Raw genomic sequence first — 17,488 nt, 5'->3', positions numbered from 1 at the left:
TTCGCTTAAGGTAACAAATTATGGTTTGGAATCTGATATTGGTGACTGAACTATGTTGCATTTTTAGCACTGAACAGATGTTAGTCAATACTTTTAACAATATAGGATTACGTTATACTGTATTAAAATGACAAGACACTTTTAAATTATGTTTATTGTATTTTACTGTTGTACAGTACTTTGATACATTATCTGAACCATCTTGGGGGAAAATTTATTCTGGAAAAGTAGTATAAAAATGTATTTACTAAGCCTTTTTTTTTTTACAGCAGCTTACAAATAAAAATATAAAAATAATAATCCAACAATGAAAATACAAATAAAGGCATTTCCTGAAACTGGATTTTGACACACACACCCTCCGGACCTAAAGGACTTCTCCTGGTTGTTTTTTAAAACAACAACAACAACAGTAATTATATTACTGTTTTCTGCATAGACATTTGAAACCCCTAGAAGTGTTGTTAGTACAGTCAAACTTTTTTTTCGTAAAGAATTATTCCTAAATGCTGCTCCTAACTATTATCAACTGTGTGAAGGGGCTCTAGATATTCAAAGGGGCAACATATTGCATGGATATTCAATAAGTGAAGACTCTTCTTAGGTGAAACTCGTGTGCATAGGCTTCCCCAGAAGTTGTATCTAATTGCACAGCACTCCACTCATGTGGAAGAATTCATACATAGGCTCCACCTGTGCAGACATCCATGCATTGCAGCAGGCCCAAAGAGATATGCAACTTCAGTGGCATGCATCCACTGCCCCTTTTTACACACCTTCATTTCATACACACATGGAGTGCTACCATATCAGATATATCAATCAATATATGCACACACGAGAGGAATGCGCTCTATTTGTTGAGCAGGCATCCCAGGGCAAAGAGGAGTACAGAACCTAACCTTTTAAGACTACTGTGCAGGCAGCATCTTCCACCTGGAAACACGGTTTTAAAGCCATGAGGGAATGTGTTACAAAAACTATTGTTTCGAGCTCCCAGATTTCTATTACAGGCAGTGAGGGAGGGAAGCTTGGAGAGAAGGTGGCTAGAAAAGTGGCTGAAAGTCAATCTAATCCACCCAGGAACAAGGATCCATATACTGTGTCATTTGCTTTCCTTAACAACAAGTTGTATTTCAGTAATTTCTACTACACTTCTATAACACTTCCGCTTGGTATGTAGCTCACTGTCATGCATACAGGTTGACAAAATACAAACAAGTCCCTACAAGTTAATCACAAGAATTACATCATAAGTGAAGAGTCATTCTTTTAAAGCAAAAATATGCAATACCACCACTCAACCTACTAAGGCTTTTTCCACAGAAGAAGCTGACAATGGACAAATTTGTACACAGCACCATGAGAAAATGCCTTGACAAGGCAGCTACAACCCACACTTTACACTATTTAACCCTGTTCCAAGATTTCTACAAAGAGCAAAGTGCAGAACAGTTATCTTAATTACAGGACCTTATCTGAGATACAGATATGATTTTTGAACTTAGGCATGAACAAGTGACATAGAAGTGAACTGAAACACACGAAAGCCAGAGCTGCCACCAGTGTAGCAATTATACCACTACTTGACAAGAGGTGCTATACTTGACAAGAGGTGCTGATGTTACTGAGCACTGCAACAATGTCAAGACAGCAAATCACGCAAATCACCAATACTGATCAATACAAAGAAATAATTATGATATCACATTTTTTTCAATGTTTGCCCCCAACAAAACAAGAAGCCTATCTATGAGAAAAGGACGCAAAAGAACCAAGAGGAATTTTGGCTCAGGCCTAAATGTTACCTTCAAGATACCAACAGAACCTCTTCCAAGTCTATGTATATTTACTCAAAAGTAAGTCCCACTATATTCACTGGGGCTTACTCCCAAGTAAGTGCATAAAGGACTAATCTTGGGTTTATTTATTTAAAAGCATTTATAAAGCACTTAATATTTCAAAAAATATATAAACAGTTGAGTAGGTTTATATATACTGTAAGACCAGTCAGCAAGTACTGTACTTTGATTTAAGCAGTTTAAGAGTTCAATGACACTAAAAAGCATGGTTTCACTGGGTTCAAATGGGCTTATTTCTTAGAAAGTATGTTTAGGATTGTAGTCCAACTCAGGTTAAACCCAAGTACTATAACTTAGTTGGTTATGAACCAGGTTGCAAAAGAAATACAAGAAGAGTATATCTACACTAAAAACTATTTTTACACTGAAACAGAGTCATTACTTTCAGAACAAAATAATTGATTTAAGCTATGTCTGCAGACACATGTTCCAAGCCAACATTTTATGCACTGTTTGTGAGAAACACTATTATATGAACTTCTTGAACATATTTGTATTAATAGGCATTAGAGTACAGCATAATAAAAATAGTTTTCTTTTCCCTTGAAGCATTTTAAGCAATTATAACCGTAATAAGAACATACCACAATCAAACGGGAAACAGTCCTGTAAGGTCTGTAGGATTCTAACAAATTTAAATGTTGTTTTGCTTTAGCACTAGCTCCCCCTCCAGACCAACTTAACACTGTAATTACTTTTTTCATTATGGAATACACAGCTACAAAAGCCAGAGATTGAAACTGTCTCTCAAAATTTCGAATAATATGCAGTGAGTCTCTAAAATGACGAGAACTACTTTTTAAAGGGAGGTGTCTGTATTGTCCATATTGCCAAGATAGTACTATTTGGAACAGTACTGACACTCATTACAGTTTAACAGTAAACACTCCGCTTTCAGATGGAAGAAACACTCAGTTTTATTGTACCTATACTAACCTTTGTTGGTAGACTTACATGCAAACATAACCTATTTAGAATGAAATTTTATAATCAAGGAATTCTCCACACAATTTATTATTATTGAACAGCTGTTATTAAATAGCCTACTTGGTTGCTGAGTAGCGTGAAGTAGCCTACCATATAACCTTTCTGTACAGTATTTCCCTTCACTCCTCTGAAGAAATAGTCTAAGCAAATTAAAACAAAAACTCTACGAGAATTCTTACCCAAAATTAAGCCTCTGCTTTTATCAACTATTAGTACTTATTATATCTAGCAACTTACATTTCTGAAATAAACACTGTTTTAAGACAACTTAAGCACCCAGCTCAACTCTTTGGACATTCTAAGTAGCTGCATGATATGAAGTATGAAACAAGTCAGTACAGTTAACTATAACAAAGTTATCAGAAGATACAATCTAAGGTTGCAATCCTATACCTAGGAATAAACCCCACTGGATTACTTCTAAGTAGACAGGCCTACGATTGTGCTGCAAGTAGGCTTTCCTCCTGTTTTTTATTACAAAAGAATGAACATCTGCAGGATGCAAGTGAGTACCATATCTAAAGGATGCATGATCAACAAGGCCATTACTCAAAGCAAAATTGCATTAATAAAGAAATGGCATACTGTACCAGGTATCTTTCTACAAAACCCCTTACCAGCAACTGATTTTAAATATCTACTTCATAGACTTTAAAGTGTAAGTTCCTTACTTTCTAATCCTTTGAAACAGGGCAATTTTGGGAAAATATGAAGGAAAGACTCGAAGGCATAAGTCTGATGAATAATTTGTTATAGTTCTTTCAGCTTTTGGGATTTTTTAAAAGATGAGGACTGTCCAAATACGTATTAACATAATTGGAAATTTGAGACATTAGTACTGGAAACAACATTGGCACTCCTTGCTGAGCAAAAATTTAAAACAACATTGCAAGCTCAAGCCATATGGAAGTACTTTAAAGTACTTTAAAATGCTATGTTCTGATCGTCAAACACATACCACTATTTTTATTGGTGTCAACAGCCGCACTGAAAGGACTACTCCCAAAAGTTAAACTATCAATAATCAAATTTAGAATGTGTGTAAATATTTGCAGAGTTAAGGTCAAGAACAGGTTACGGAAGCTGTACAATACTATATGCACTTCTGAAGTAAGTGGTGATGTGTCCACAGGTTTTGAGGATATAAAGAGGAAAGAAAGAGTAGCAGTTTATGCTAGAGGTCTTTATGATCTCCCTGTCTATAGTTTCTCAAGTCTTCTGAATTTTTTTGCAATGGGGATCATCCATGAACATTTGGAAAGGATGTAACAGCGACTTTTATTGAAATAGTCTCTAGTTGACATGTTGAGTCACTCACACAACACAGCACAAGTTTTAAAAAGTCCAAAGAACTAAATGCGAAAGGTATCCAAGCACAAACAGCACCAATTACATAAAACACAAAAACATCCTGTTTTAGTAAGAAATTTGACTAAAACAGATACATGAAAAACGATAATGGCAAGGCCACTGAACGGCGGACGGCCAAGCGCCCATGCTTGTTAATGAGGCCCATGAAAAAGCTAGATATAAGGAAATAAAAGGAGTATGCACCCCCGCTAGCTACCGGGTGCACTTCCTGACTCTGAAGTAAAGTTGAAAGCCACCACTTCTACACAAGGGGCGGGGGTGCAAGAAAAGCGAGACCACTCCCGCAGTTCTTCTTCTTCAGCGCCCGCTTTCAGCACATCCTACCCCTCGTTTTCCACCCCCGCCTATTCCCCAGATGGCAACCCCACCCCCAGCTCCTTGCACACTGGCTGCTCGTGCTGCATTTTGTACAGCTTGCCGCGTCTCTCGCGGGCGCCTCCGCGCACGATGTTCGGGGCTTTGGCTTGTGCACGTCCTTTTTTTTTTCCTGGGTGTTTTTGTGTGTGTGCATCAGCATTGCTTTTGCTGCTGCTGCTGCCGCCGCCGCCTCTTTCCTAGCACCCACATAGCAACGCTGCTGCCCCAAGAAGAGAACCATCTCCTACCTACACCCCCGGCCTGAGACACCCCCGGCCGCCTTCCCGGAGCACGCAGGCAGGCCCCGGCCAGGACGACACCTCCTCCTCCCTCCTTCCCTGAGGATTTTGTCCCGGGCGAGGCGAAGGAACCCCAAGAGCCAGGCGGCCTCGGCGGAAGGTCCCCGTTCCCCCCACCATCACTCCTTCCCCTTCCCAGTCAGCCACCCCTCGCCCGCCCGCCACCTCCCTCCTCATCAGTAACCGCAGCTGCTGCTGCTGCGCCAGGCCCGCGAGGGAGGATGGGCTGGAGCGGGAGAAGCAGCATCCCTCAAGTTCCCCGAGCGCCCCCACGGCCTCGCCTTACCCGCCTCGGTGCCCGTGTTGCCCGGCCGCCCGCCCGCAGGCTGGGTTCCTGGTCACCTCTGCTCCTCAACGCCGGCGCTCCTGAGGTTGCCGGCTGTGAAGAAGAGGCGGAGGGAGACGGCGGTGGAAACGGAGCGGCGGCGGCAGCGGCGGGGGAAGGGAGTGATGAAAAGACGGAAACAGGAACCCACCGCCGTTTAACGGAGCCTCCAACAGACTGGAGGAGCGCGAGACACTGACAGAGCGCAGGGGGGGGGCCGAGGGGGAGATACGGCGCGCGCAAACGCGCTCCCCTCACGCGCGCACCGAAGGCAGGCAAGGAGGGAGGGAGGGAAGGGAAGAAGTAATCCGAGCTGAGGAACTACGAGCAACGAGGGCGCGCGCGGACTGGGGAGGAGGAGCGCGAGGCATTGGCCCTCGACGCCTCAAAGGGAAACTAGGGAGCCAAGTGGGTGTGGCGTAGACGCGCGTGCTGGGAGGGAGGCAGCCAATGGGAGAGGTGCTCCTGTGAAATCTCCATGCGGGCGGAACGTTAGCTTCACAGCCGGGGAGAAGTAGGAGGCGGTGGCGGCGGCGAAAGGGCTGGTAGCACGCATGCGTGGTAGGGCGGTCTCCGCTGCTCTGCTTTTGCATTCCGGCTTGCTTAGCGTTTGCGCTTGAAGGCAAAGCGGGTCTTGCCGCGCCCGGCGGAGAGCGCGCGGAACGCGCATTGGCCGGATCGGGTAGGAGCGGCGTTCTGGATTGCCAGACGCTGAGAGATCTCCGCCGAATGCGATTATCACTGCCGGGAGCCGGGGACGGACCTGCCAGTCCGTCGGACTCGGCCCTGTTATATCCTGAACGCGAAGTGGAGCCTTTCATTCCTCAGCCCGGCGGAACAGCCGCTCTTCGGCGTCTTCGTATTTTTGAAAGGCTTCTCAAGCAGCCCAGAGTCGCGAGCAGGGACAGATCTACTATGAAATTAATGAAGTTTTAGCTTTAGGGACCCTAATCCCACTGAGGCCCAAGAAACGACTTTATTCATGGATGTATATGACATTTCCCTAATTTTCACACACACACACCCAATAACTTGAAAACTATAAAGTATAGGAAATAATTATTCACACCAGTGACTTTGACATGTGAGACAATCCAGTACAGCAATTTTAATCAAAAACAGAGATGTAGTAGCTAACTTAAAAAAAAAGAAAGAAAATGTGGCAATCTGTCATGGAACACTGAAGATCACATTGGCTACCCAGACCTCAATGCTGGTTGTGAAGGAGCCCCCATAGCAGTTCAAACTTCAGGGCTCCCCAAAATGTAGGTCCGCCCCGGTCGCAAGAGGAGAGCTGCAGCGACAACACTGAAATACAGGGGAGCAAGGTGAAGAAGACGACTCTTGAATAAAGAAATGAAGATGAGGATTTCACCATGCATACTTTTTATTATTAAACAGTGTCAATCATATTGAAAACAAAACAAAAAAATCGCACTAGTATTAGTTTACACTACTTTCATTCATATTTTTACCTTAACTTCCTGGAGTTGCTTGTGAAGCAGCTGCTGAACTGGTTCCTGCCTTCAATATGAAGGTGTGCCCGTATAGTGTTTCCTGAGGAGGCTGCTTCTGTATGTGTACAGCACCATAGGCTCTCTAGAGTAGAGGTGGGGAACCAGTGGCTCGTCAGATGTTTGTGGGCTACAACTTGAGTCCAACAACATCTGGAGCACCACAGATTCCCCCCATCAGTGATCTAAATCTTGCCCCTGCATCTACCAAGTAGGAGGTGAAAGAATGAGGCCCAATTCTTAATTCTTATGTGTGCCCTCACTGGACTCACAGGGCTATCAAGGCTCCTTCCAGCCCACTTTGGTCTCAGTTCGGTCCCCGCTCGGCCCTTGGCTTCCACTACGGCATCACATGCCTTCTGTAGTGCCTCCCAAGTGTCCCAAGGCCCCTTCCCTTGAAGGATCGGCAAAAGACAAGCATCAATGCTTGCTTCTAGAATGCCCAGAGCCACTTACACAGACCATGATAACGTAACTCTGAAGACATCTTGCCACAAAGGAGCCATGTAAGTAGGGTGAATGGCTTTATTACTTCCCCCCAAACACTCCAAGGCTTAAGCCTTTCTGGAACCATGATGACTTACAGAATCTTAGATGGTATCTAGCCTGAGAAGCCTTTTGTCAACGTCTCCAATTGCACCAGTTGCTGGAACACAGAAACTAATTACTGTAATCCATACCTTGGTGACTGACCTCCAGATTGGCCTACTTTATTTCAAGTGGGGCTGCCTTGGAAAATGGGCCAATAGCTTAAAATGCTACTGCTGCCTCTTTAACGTATTGTTACAAAAGCCTGGTGCCTGCTCCTCTCTCTGCCAAGCAGCAGCAAGAGTGCATGAGGCCACAGGCGCACAAACACACATGGTCTTTGGAGAATAGAAGACACGGTGGAGACTGCATGAAAGAAGTCCAGATGTTAAGGCATTGCCCAAAGTATTGCAGGCAATCTTCCCTCTTCTCCCCAAGATGGATCCCGACCTCTCTTTGTCCTCTTTCTACCCAGACCTCCCTTTTCCTGTCCCCTCAAACACACAGTTAACACAAACACAAAGGCAACCTTTGTGACATGTGACTCCCCAGGCCAAAGAATCAACACCTTTCTGTAATGCTAACAGGTCTGCTCTTCCCCCAGCCAGCCAGGCTGGTTTGCATAAGCCAGCCCAGGAATTCACTTGCAGCTTGCGTTCTCCCTTCATACCACAAATAAACAAAAGCCTAGCATTTATCAATTTTACCCACATCTATAATAGGGTTACCAGACATCCCCGGTTCCCAGGGACAGTCCCCGGATTTGAAAATCTGTTCCCGGACAAATTCCATCCCTGGAATGTCCCCAGATTTGCAAATCTATCCCCAGGAAATGTGGCAGCGGCAGACTCAGCAGCCTGGAGCCAGCCTGGTAACGCAGTTGGCTCTGGCTGGCTTCAGGAGCTGCTCACTGCTTGCTGCCACCGGCTGTACAGATCTCCTGCCCCCTTTGTTTTGACAGATCAGGGGAGGCTCGGGAGTCACGAGTGGGTGGCCGTTGCTCAGGAGGGGCGCAAGGCGCGCAGTTTCTCTGCCAGGCAAGGTGCAAAGCCCTTCTTTTGCACCCTGTGAAACATAAATGCACAGAGTTTTTTTAAAAAAACTGGGCAACGGCCACCCGCCCACAATTCCCAGGCTTCCCCCGATCAGTCAAAACTATAAGGGGGAAGGGGGGGAGGAGATTGGGGGAGGCTCAGGAGTCATGGGTGGGCAGGGCGCCGTTGCCGTTTTTTAAAAACTGTGCGTTTATGTTTCACAAGGTGCAAAAGAAGGACTTTGCACCTTTATACAATATGTATGTGAGCTTGGGCCCAGGATCTTTTGCCTCACCATCCCCACTACTGACTCCCTGTTGCTACTTGGCTTTTAAAAAAAAAGTGTCCCCGGATTCATTGAAAAAAATCTAGTAACGGGGGGGGGGCCACTAGAGGCGCATTGGAAGATGGCCGACAATAACATCTCTCCGAACCACACGAGGTAATTAAGAGGCTGTGATGGGAGTATGCAGCCTCCCTGCCCCCCCAAGGGAATGGGGGGGACTGCCCTTGCCTGCTGTGCCCTATACCACCCCCGAATTTGAGGGGGTGGGGTCACTAGGCAGAAAGCCCTTGTGCGGATCTCAGAGCTCCTGGACGCTGTCTCTGATTCGCGCCACTAGCTGCAGCAACTTCAAAAGAAACAATTAGGAAGAAGCAAATGCACATATTTCAAGGAAGAATGAGGAGTAGAGACTGCTAATTGAAGAGATCTCTGAGAAAGAAGACGGGTCGGATAAACAGGAATATATCATGATAAGACACATCAGGGCTCGGTATGTCGGCAACGGGACTGGATGGGAGGGACTTTCCTTCCTTTCTTCTATGTGATTAACCAATAATCCCCCCACCACAAGTCAGAAATGCCGCTTAAATGACCTAAGCTGGGTGATTAAGACTGTGTGGAGATAATTTCTAACCAAAAGCATGTTTTAAGGAGATCGTGGAAAGTACAAGAGCTTTGGGATGACGCAGTAAAAAACAGTGTCGCCATTTTGGCAAGTTCTGTTGAAAGACTTATGTCTGGGAGGAGGAATGGATCTATTTTCATACTGCGGGCGAACCTCCTCGGAGGACTAAAGAAGGCAACAGATTTGTGAAGATTAATGATGGAAAGAGTGCTTTTATTTATGGAAGTGATGATATATGGAAACCATCTCGATATGGTTATTGGACGAACGGAAAAATTCACACAGGATTACAACTTGTGTTTACCTGCTTAAGGAGATCATCAGAAGAGATCACAAAGAAAAAAGAAAAATATATGAAAATAACAAGATGAGATGTGGGAACAGCAAGATAGGACTGGATAGAATTGTGGACAGATTTGTGGACATTAATGCAGCAGCAAGAAGATGATTGGAATCCCCTTCGGAACTTGAAATATGGGTACCCCCAACAAAAATTTAAAATTCGGCTTTGTAATTCGGAATTTATGTGATGTGATGTGGTTTGGTTTGATTTGATTTGATTTGATTGGTCGGTTAATAAAAATTATTTAAAAAAGAAAGAAAGAAAGAAATCTAGTAACCATATGTAACACCCTGAAGTATCAGGTGGCAAGAACTAGAGCTGCGTCAAAATGACACCCAATTTATAACCCTACTGTCATGCAGGGCATTTGGAACCAGTCTGAGCGGGGGGCAGCCACTAGTGGAGGGTCGCCCAAAATGTCCCGAGACATAAGACCACTATATGGTTGTGGACTGCCTGCGGCATTGTGGGTGGGGGTGGGAGTGGCAGCTTCCAGGAGGCAGCCAGGAAGATTGCATTTCCGGCTTCTCCCAGTTTTAAAACTTTTTTAAAGGGGGGGAAAGGGTTACTTCGTCCACCAGAATCTGCAGTCCGTAAAAATTGAATAGACTTCATGAGGTGGGGGGGGGGTAGGGAATCATCCCTCCCCATTTCTCACATGAGAACTTTTTAGTTCAGCTCTAGTGCAAACAGATATCAAACCATCTGCATTGGTTACCAGTTTCCAAAGGTAATTCAAAATTCTGAAGAGATTCCTTCTCCCTTATGAGCCCAGTGGGGCTTTCGGAACTGCCAATCTAAGTGCCGCCGTCCCGGGAGTTGAGATTAGTATGTATTAGGAGAAGAGTCCTTTCAGCTGCAGCTTCAGACCTGTGGCATATAGATTCTCAGGAGTCTTATTTGTGTTCTGCCTCAAATGTTCAGAAACATTTGAGATTTATTTGGGAATGTGTTTTTATGGCTGTTTTGTTTCTATATTATTTCATTAACATGCTTTATAATTTTTATATATACACATGCTTCTCTGATTGCTTTATGGTGTATTAACTGTCTTGGGAATACATTTGTTATAGGGTGTTGTAGAAATCTGGTAAATATGTTGGTTACATGACTGCAGGACTTTGTATTTATGGGATGGTTCATGAATGGTTTTGCCACTTCCTGTCTGAAAGTCCGTGACCACAGCAATGAGCAGCTGCTCACCATCTTCCCCAAACCACCTCTGTCTTCTCTCACAGATATATCAGCTCCCCTTCTTACATTTAACATGTAGTTTTTGCAATGCTTCTATAATGGCAGTTTGAGTATGAAGCCCAAGAAGAGGCACCACAAGATCCAAAGCAGAAATTCAAAGCAGATTTCTACTGCTAATAATAATCTAATAATTGTGTTATTTATACCCTGCCCACCTGGCTGGGTTGCCCCAGCCACTCAATATGACCATTCAATATGTTGGAGAGAGCTTCCAACAGCTACAGCAACATATATCCCTATTTGGCTTCCTGTATGATATGTATGCAGTATGAACAAAATATCTGCTGAAGATGTACATAAGGCCTGCAAGAATTTGGAAAAATCATTGATGCACAATAGAAGCAAATATGTTGATGCTGAATATCTATGCTGTAAACTTATAGCTTGAAGGCTTCCAAAGTCTATGCCCCCACATCTCTTCATACTACAGCAAAAACTCCTAGATAATGTGTCCAATGTTTCTGTTGCCCTAAGGATCCTTCTCACACTTCCATTGTCAGTAGCAAGTGATGAATGCAGGTTCTCAAAGCTCAAACTTATAAAACATATGCTCAACAATGTTGCGAAAGAGACTAATTAGCTTGGCAGCTATATCAATTGAACATGTCCAAGCATCAGCACTTGACCTGAAGGAATTCGTGGGGGGAAATTGCAACAGAAATAGCACATAAAGTGAGATTTTGATGTGCCTAAAACTGAAACTTTTAAGAGAAGTTAAATTTCAACATAACAAGATCATTCAAAATGCTTTGTGTGCTAAAATAATTTCTTATGATAATAAAAGATTGTTGTATTACTTACTTTGGCAATTTAAAATAAATTTAGCAGTTTCAATATTTATGCTGTTCACTTTTTTCTACAACACATCTGTTTTTGAAAATTGAAGTTAGCAACTGGGGGGAGTGCAAGTACTTAGCCTTGCCTAGGACACAAAATAGCCAGACACCAGCATTGGTTGCACCATAACTTGGATCAAAGTTGACCCAGAACCCTCACAATGCACCAAACAGTTTTCTTTCTTTTCAAGCGCCCGCAACATATAGGACACATCGTATTTCCCACACATTAAGGAGCAGGACTGCAAAACTGCATTAAATACCATTTTAATCACTGGGTATCAATCTACTCTCAAGTCCTGTATCATAGTCTATTGGAGCATGCTCTGGCAGACTGTTCTCCCTCTCTACACACTTACTAAACAATTAATACCACAGATGTTTGAACAGGTGATGTCACAATCTCATTTCAGGTATCCATGCTGCTGCATATTAATTTGCCCACTGAATTGTTACTCTGCCTCTCCATCATTTTACTTCTGGCTCCCATTTGTTCCGGAGGCCGCTTCTTGGAAATGATTATATTGATTAGTTTCCAGAGTGGTAGCTGTGTTAATTGTACCCCAGCAACATTTGGGGATCCAAGGTTGGGGAAGGCTGCTATAAGCCCAAGATCTTGGAAAACATTATTTTGTTAATGACAGATGTAGACATCTGTGTCTGGGTGTATACCTCTGCTCTACCTCCACAATTGGAGGAAGCAATGCTTCTGAATACTAGTGGCTGGTTGCCTTCTGAGGTCCAATTGCATAAAATAATAGATTTCATACTTCAAATTTTAAACTGAGAATGTTAAAATACCACTTTTATAGTAAAACTGTTTTACAGTAAAGAGTCCTTGGTGCAATTATTTGGAATGTTAAGTGAAGCAATATTTATAAAACATCAAAAAGGTTTGGGATTTTCCAGCAGTAAGCATCAAAAAGAAAAATATAGTTCTTACAATACTGGTATATGATAAAATGAGAGTATAACGCTCTATGCGCTTTCATTCAGTATGAATGGAGCACCTGAATGCTAGAAACTCCAGTGAAAATCAATATATACCTTCCTCTGCTGTTCTAGAAGCACTTGGTGCTTCTAAGGATGTTGCTTCTGAAAGCTGAAGTTCCATTTAGCTAGCATGACTAATACATTGCCAATGAAGAGCATTATTGAAAGCCATCTACACTAATGGCCATCAGCAAACCTTGTTGTAGTGAATTCCACTAGCTAACCACTGTAGAAAGAGGTAAAGCTGGCAGCATTACTTTCTGAGGATGCCTGAATTTGGTTTTCCTTTGACATCAGTAAACATGGGAAATCATGGAGTTTGGGAGGAAGAGCACTGCAGGTCATGAAATACCATTGCACTGCAGAAAATGGGTCAAAAGCAAAAATTACCCACAGTGCAGAGCTAGCCTGTAATTTCTTAAGATATACTGTACTGCTGTTTGATGCATTTTTACACAGAACAGCTTCCAAAACCAAAACTTAAGCCACACTCCCTTTGTACTTCAGCTGAGGTGTATGTTTGAGACAGCCATTACACAGATGACAGTTTAGACACAGACCACAGCTTCATGCATAGGGGTTGGAGGGTTGGGGTGTAGGGGCAGGAAACCAAAGAGGTAAGGTACATCATGTTCCTTCTCTGAGGTGTGTAGAGCTTGCGGCGTTCATCTCGCTTTATTGGCCGAGGGAGCCGGCATACAGCTTCTGGGTCATGTGGCCAGCATGACTAAGCCGCTTCTGGCAAACCAGAGCAGCGCATGGAAACGCCATTTACCTTCCCGCCGGAGCGGTACCTATTTATCTACTTCCACTTTGACGTGCTTTCAAACTGCTAGGTTGGCAGGAGCAGGGACCGAGCAACGGGAGCTCACCCCGTCGCAGGGATTCGAACCGCCGATCTTCTGATCGGCAAGTCCTAGGCTCTGTGGTTTAACCCACAGCGCCACCCGCGTCCCTGCAGGTAGCTTTAGTTGGGGGTTAAATAATTTGAAGGTCAATTTCCAAAAGATGAAGAATCCTTTCTCAGGCATCTGGAGTGAAACTGTATTTTCACCGGACTTACTGTAATAAATTCCCATTATATTTAGTGGAATCCATCTTTTCATCCTAAGTGGCTGCTTTCATTTCCCCATATGGCTCTTCTGAATAAATTCAGAAGAACAATGGTTGGGAAAGCTTAAATGTCACCCAGGCGGGGGGTGGGAGCAGGGAAGAGACGTCAGGCTACTCAGTTACATGAGTAGGTATCTGAATAGCTTCTGCACAGGCATTTGTCAGACAAGTAGTCTCAGCCTACAGAAATGTGTGGGCTAAAATAAACAGAGAGTGCTTGTGATTTGTCCAATTATGCTTGCGAGTGCGTAAAATTAAATGCATCCCAAACTGTTGCAGAATGGCTGTACAGTAGACTTATTGTATTAAAACAATATAAAGCTAAGATACACTTAGAATACAGTCGTGCCTTGGTTTTCAAACAGCTTAGTTCTCAAACATTTTGGCTCCCAAACACTGCAAATCCGAAAGTGACTGTTCTGGTTTCCAAACTATTTTTGGAAGACGAACATCCGACGGTGCTTCTGCAGCTTCCGATTGGCTGCAGGAGCTTCCTGCATCCAATCAGAAGCTGCACTTTGGTTTCTGAACATTTTGTAAGTCGAACGAACTTCCGGAACGGGTTCCATTTGACTTCTAAGGTACGACTGTACTCAATAAATGGTGCTGTTGGAACCTGAAGAGTGTGTTTGTATCACACACATTAAACTTCACAAGTCCAATGCCAATCCCCAGGAAAGCTATGCCTCAGCTGGGGCTCCAGGCAGTGTTTAAATTATGAGGAAGTAATTTGCATTACAGGAGAGGTCTGTAATGAAATCCACAAGCCTCACCCAATGACACTTGCTAATGTTAGACAAATCATGCTGCCAGTAATATAAAAGCAGTAGCTGAGGCGGGCATTACAATAGGTAAGGGGGTGGACCCCCTCTGGTCACTGGTATTTGAGCACTAGTCCCAGGCATTGGGAGGGAGCCTATTGAGCATATTGTAGAGGGAGACTCTCCTGTTTGTTTGTTTGTTTGTTTGTTTGTTTGTTTGTTTGTTTGTTTGTGTGTATGAATTATCTTGCCCCAAAGCAGGTGTTCAGGTGGACACCCCCAGTAACTTTTTTCTGCAGTTTGTCTATATTCAATGTGCATAGGTGCGCTCGACTGTGCTATGTGTTCACAGGAAGCTCTGGGCCGGGCTGGTTGCATTGGCATCTCATGGAGAATACCTTCCCATTTTCTTGGCTGCAAATTTTGCCCTGGCCTGAAACAGATTATGCAATGGGACCCTTCTCCTCAATACATATTTTTTTCTGCATACTTTGGTTATCTTTGTTGTGCATAGATGCCTATATCCATGCAGCACAGCCTAGATAGCTGGATAGTTGGTAGGAGCATGGTGCTGATAATGCCAAGGTGGCAAGTTTGATCCCCATATGGGACAGCTGCATATCCCTGCAGTAGGTTGGACTAGATGATCCTCAGGTCCCTTCCAATTCTACGATTCTGTGATTCTATGTCATGTGCCCACAGGAAACTCTAGGCCAGGCAGGATCCACTGGCATCTGGAATGAGACATTCTCCTGTTTACACTGGGCTAAACAGGATTTTGAGGTAGGCACCTTCAGTTACTCAATTTTTATGTTTTCATCATGCATTCATGAACATCTCCAAGCATTATAATTTTAGTTGAGTAGCTTTATTCTTGTGCTTGAATTGAGGAGTCCCCTAATCAAGGGGATATATGATATGGGTATCGTAACATTTATTTTGGGCATCAGTGACAGATAAACATCACATTGGAGATGCGGGACATGTGTATTTTCCTTCCTTTTCATGTTGCTAACTTTTCAGCTAATCAGGAACTGGGAACGAGTAACCAACTTCAGCCTTGTGCTGTGAAGGAAAAGTCCAGGAAGAGGAGTGAGGGGAGGGGAAGAAGAGGACAGGCCTGACCAGGAAGAGCATGGGGATGGGAAACTTGTGACCTGCCAGATGTTCTTAGACTCCAACTCCCATCAGCCCCAGCCAACAAGGCCAGAGGTCAGGAATGATGTGAGTTGCAGTCCAACAGTATCTGGAGAGCCAAAGTGCAAAAATGCTGCTTATGTCTAATGCTCCATCCGCAGAACTGAAACCAAACAGTTTGGCAAATCTGTCAGAGCTGGAAATGAAGGCATATAATCTCAGCTACAGGCACCACTAAGTGTTCTGCCTAAAATTATAGTAAAGGCTCTGTGGTGAAATGTTGTGGCCTGAGGGGAAGTTCTTTCCTTAGTTACTACTTAAGTTCCTGTTGCAAGATCAAGCTACTAAGCCCATGCCAGGGAGCCTGTGATGGTTTTATAATGAGAAATAAAGTTCTTTGGAAGTTATTATATGAAAGTACATATTTTCATGCCTCATATTCTGAGTGGAATATATATAGATAAAAACTCCCAACTCCACTACGTAAAAGATCCATTATAAAACTGATTTATGATTATCTATTTTTTGTGGTAGCTTATGATGGTATTTTATGGGACTGCATATTTGAATTAGTTTGTAAGCTAAAACCTTTTCCTATCCATTAGTGCAATGCAAGAACATTTCAGCTGCCGCCATCGGGGTTCATTTCCACTATTGCAGATTTTGGTAATGCAAACTGGATCATTGTAAACTAGTCTCCACAGATGAGACTCTTAATTTCAGGGTCACGAGTTCAAACCCTACACTGGGCAAAAAGATTAAATCAGTGTTTCCGAAACTTGGGTTTCCAGCTGTTTTTGGACTACAACCCCTACCATCCTTAGCTAGCAAGATCAGTGGTCAGGGATGGGAATCGTAGACCAAAAACAGCTGGAGACCCAAGTTTTGGAAACACTGAACTAGATGATCCTTGTGGTCCCCTCCAACTCTATGATTCTACAGTACTATGGTTCTATGATTCTTTCACCTCCTTTAATTTCAATTGTACCACAAACTAGGTGGCAGCCTGATCATCAAAAGAATGACACAGACACAGGGTGGTTATAAGTTGCATATAATTTCACACAGTGCACTCATGTATTCTCTATCCTTACAGCTGGTGTTACACAAATATTTTGTCTTTACTGAAATCAGTGTATTCTACCATACATATAAATGTAACTCAGAGACTATTAAACAAATATTGTAGCATTTGTAGCTTAATTATGTAAAAGCCTATTAGCTTTGTACCCATATATTTATTTGGTTCATGGTATCATTGCCTGTAAAATCTACTTATCTGGCACATTTTCATGTATATATATTGATAGGTAGATAAATCCAGATCTGTACTCATTGATAAGAAAACAGAAAATGCTGGAGTTCCCTTTCTGGGAGATGCAGCAAATTTATTACAATTTCCTAAGCACTGCCTTTGGGTGGGGGGAGAGTGGAAGGAAGCAACAAAAATGGACATACTCAAGGGGTTGTTCATCCATATCACAAATATTTAGCAGTCACCCTACATCTGTTTCTTGTTGAGAAAAACTTTTCAGACGAGTAATGCTAAGGGTTGTGTATATGTTCAGTTCCATTGAATGACACAGCACATGGCAGCTTTTCTTCAGCCAGTTTTTAGATGAAACTAAGGTAAAGGTAAAAGGTAAAGGACCCCTGGACGCTTTGACGTCCAGTCAAAGGCGACTATGGGGTTGCGATACTCATCTCGCTTTCAGGCCAAAGGAACTGCCGTCTGTCCACAGACAGGTTTCCAGGTCATGTGGCCAGCATGACTAAACCGCTTCTGGCACAACGGAAAACTGTGACGGAAACCAGAGAGCACGGAAACACTGAAACTACAGGTAAAGCATTATAAACAATTTC

General features: G+C 43.3%; 1 protein-coding gene across 2 annotated transcripts in view; it reads right to left on the bottom strand.

The window, feature by feature from the left end:
• The window catches only part of FUT8 (fucosyltransferase 8), a 74,162-nt gene extending 68,451 nt beyond the window's left edge, over window positions 1-5,711 (bottom strand). The window contains exon 1 of one of the 2 annotated variants that reach the window (XM_083432846.1): window positions 5,163-5,711. The gene's annotated coding sequence lies outside the window, so the exon portion shown is untranslated. The remainder of the gene's footprint in view (window positions 1-5,162) is intronic. The other variant, XM_083432845.1, reaches the window with a different exon arrangement.
• Between the last annotated feature and the right edge of the window lie 11,777 nt (window positions 5,712-17,488).

Source organism: Podarcis tiliguerta, assembly GCF_965153285.1.
Source record: "Podarcis tiliguerta genome assembly, chromosome: 1".
In the NCBI taxonomy this organism is placed as follows: Eukaryota; Metazoa; Chordata; class Lepidosauria; order Squamata; family Lacertidae; genus Podarcis; species Podarcis tiliguerta.
Note: the sequence above shows the minus strand (reverse complement) of the source record. Positions and strands in the feature narration are given on the sequence as shown.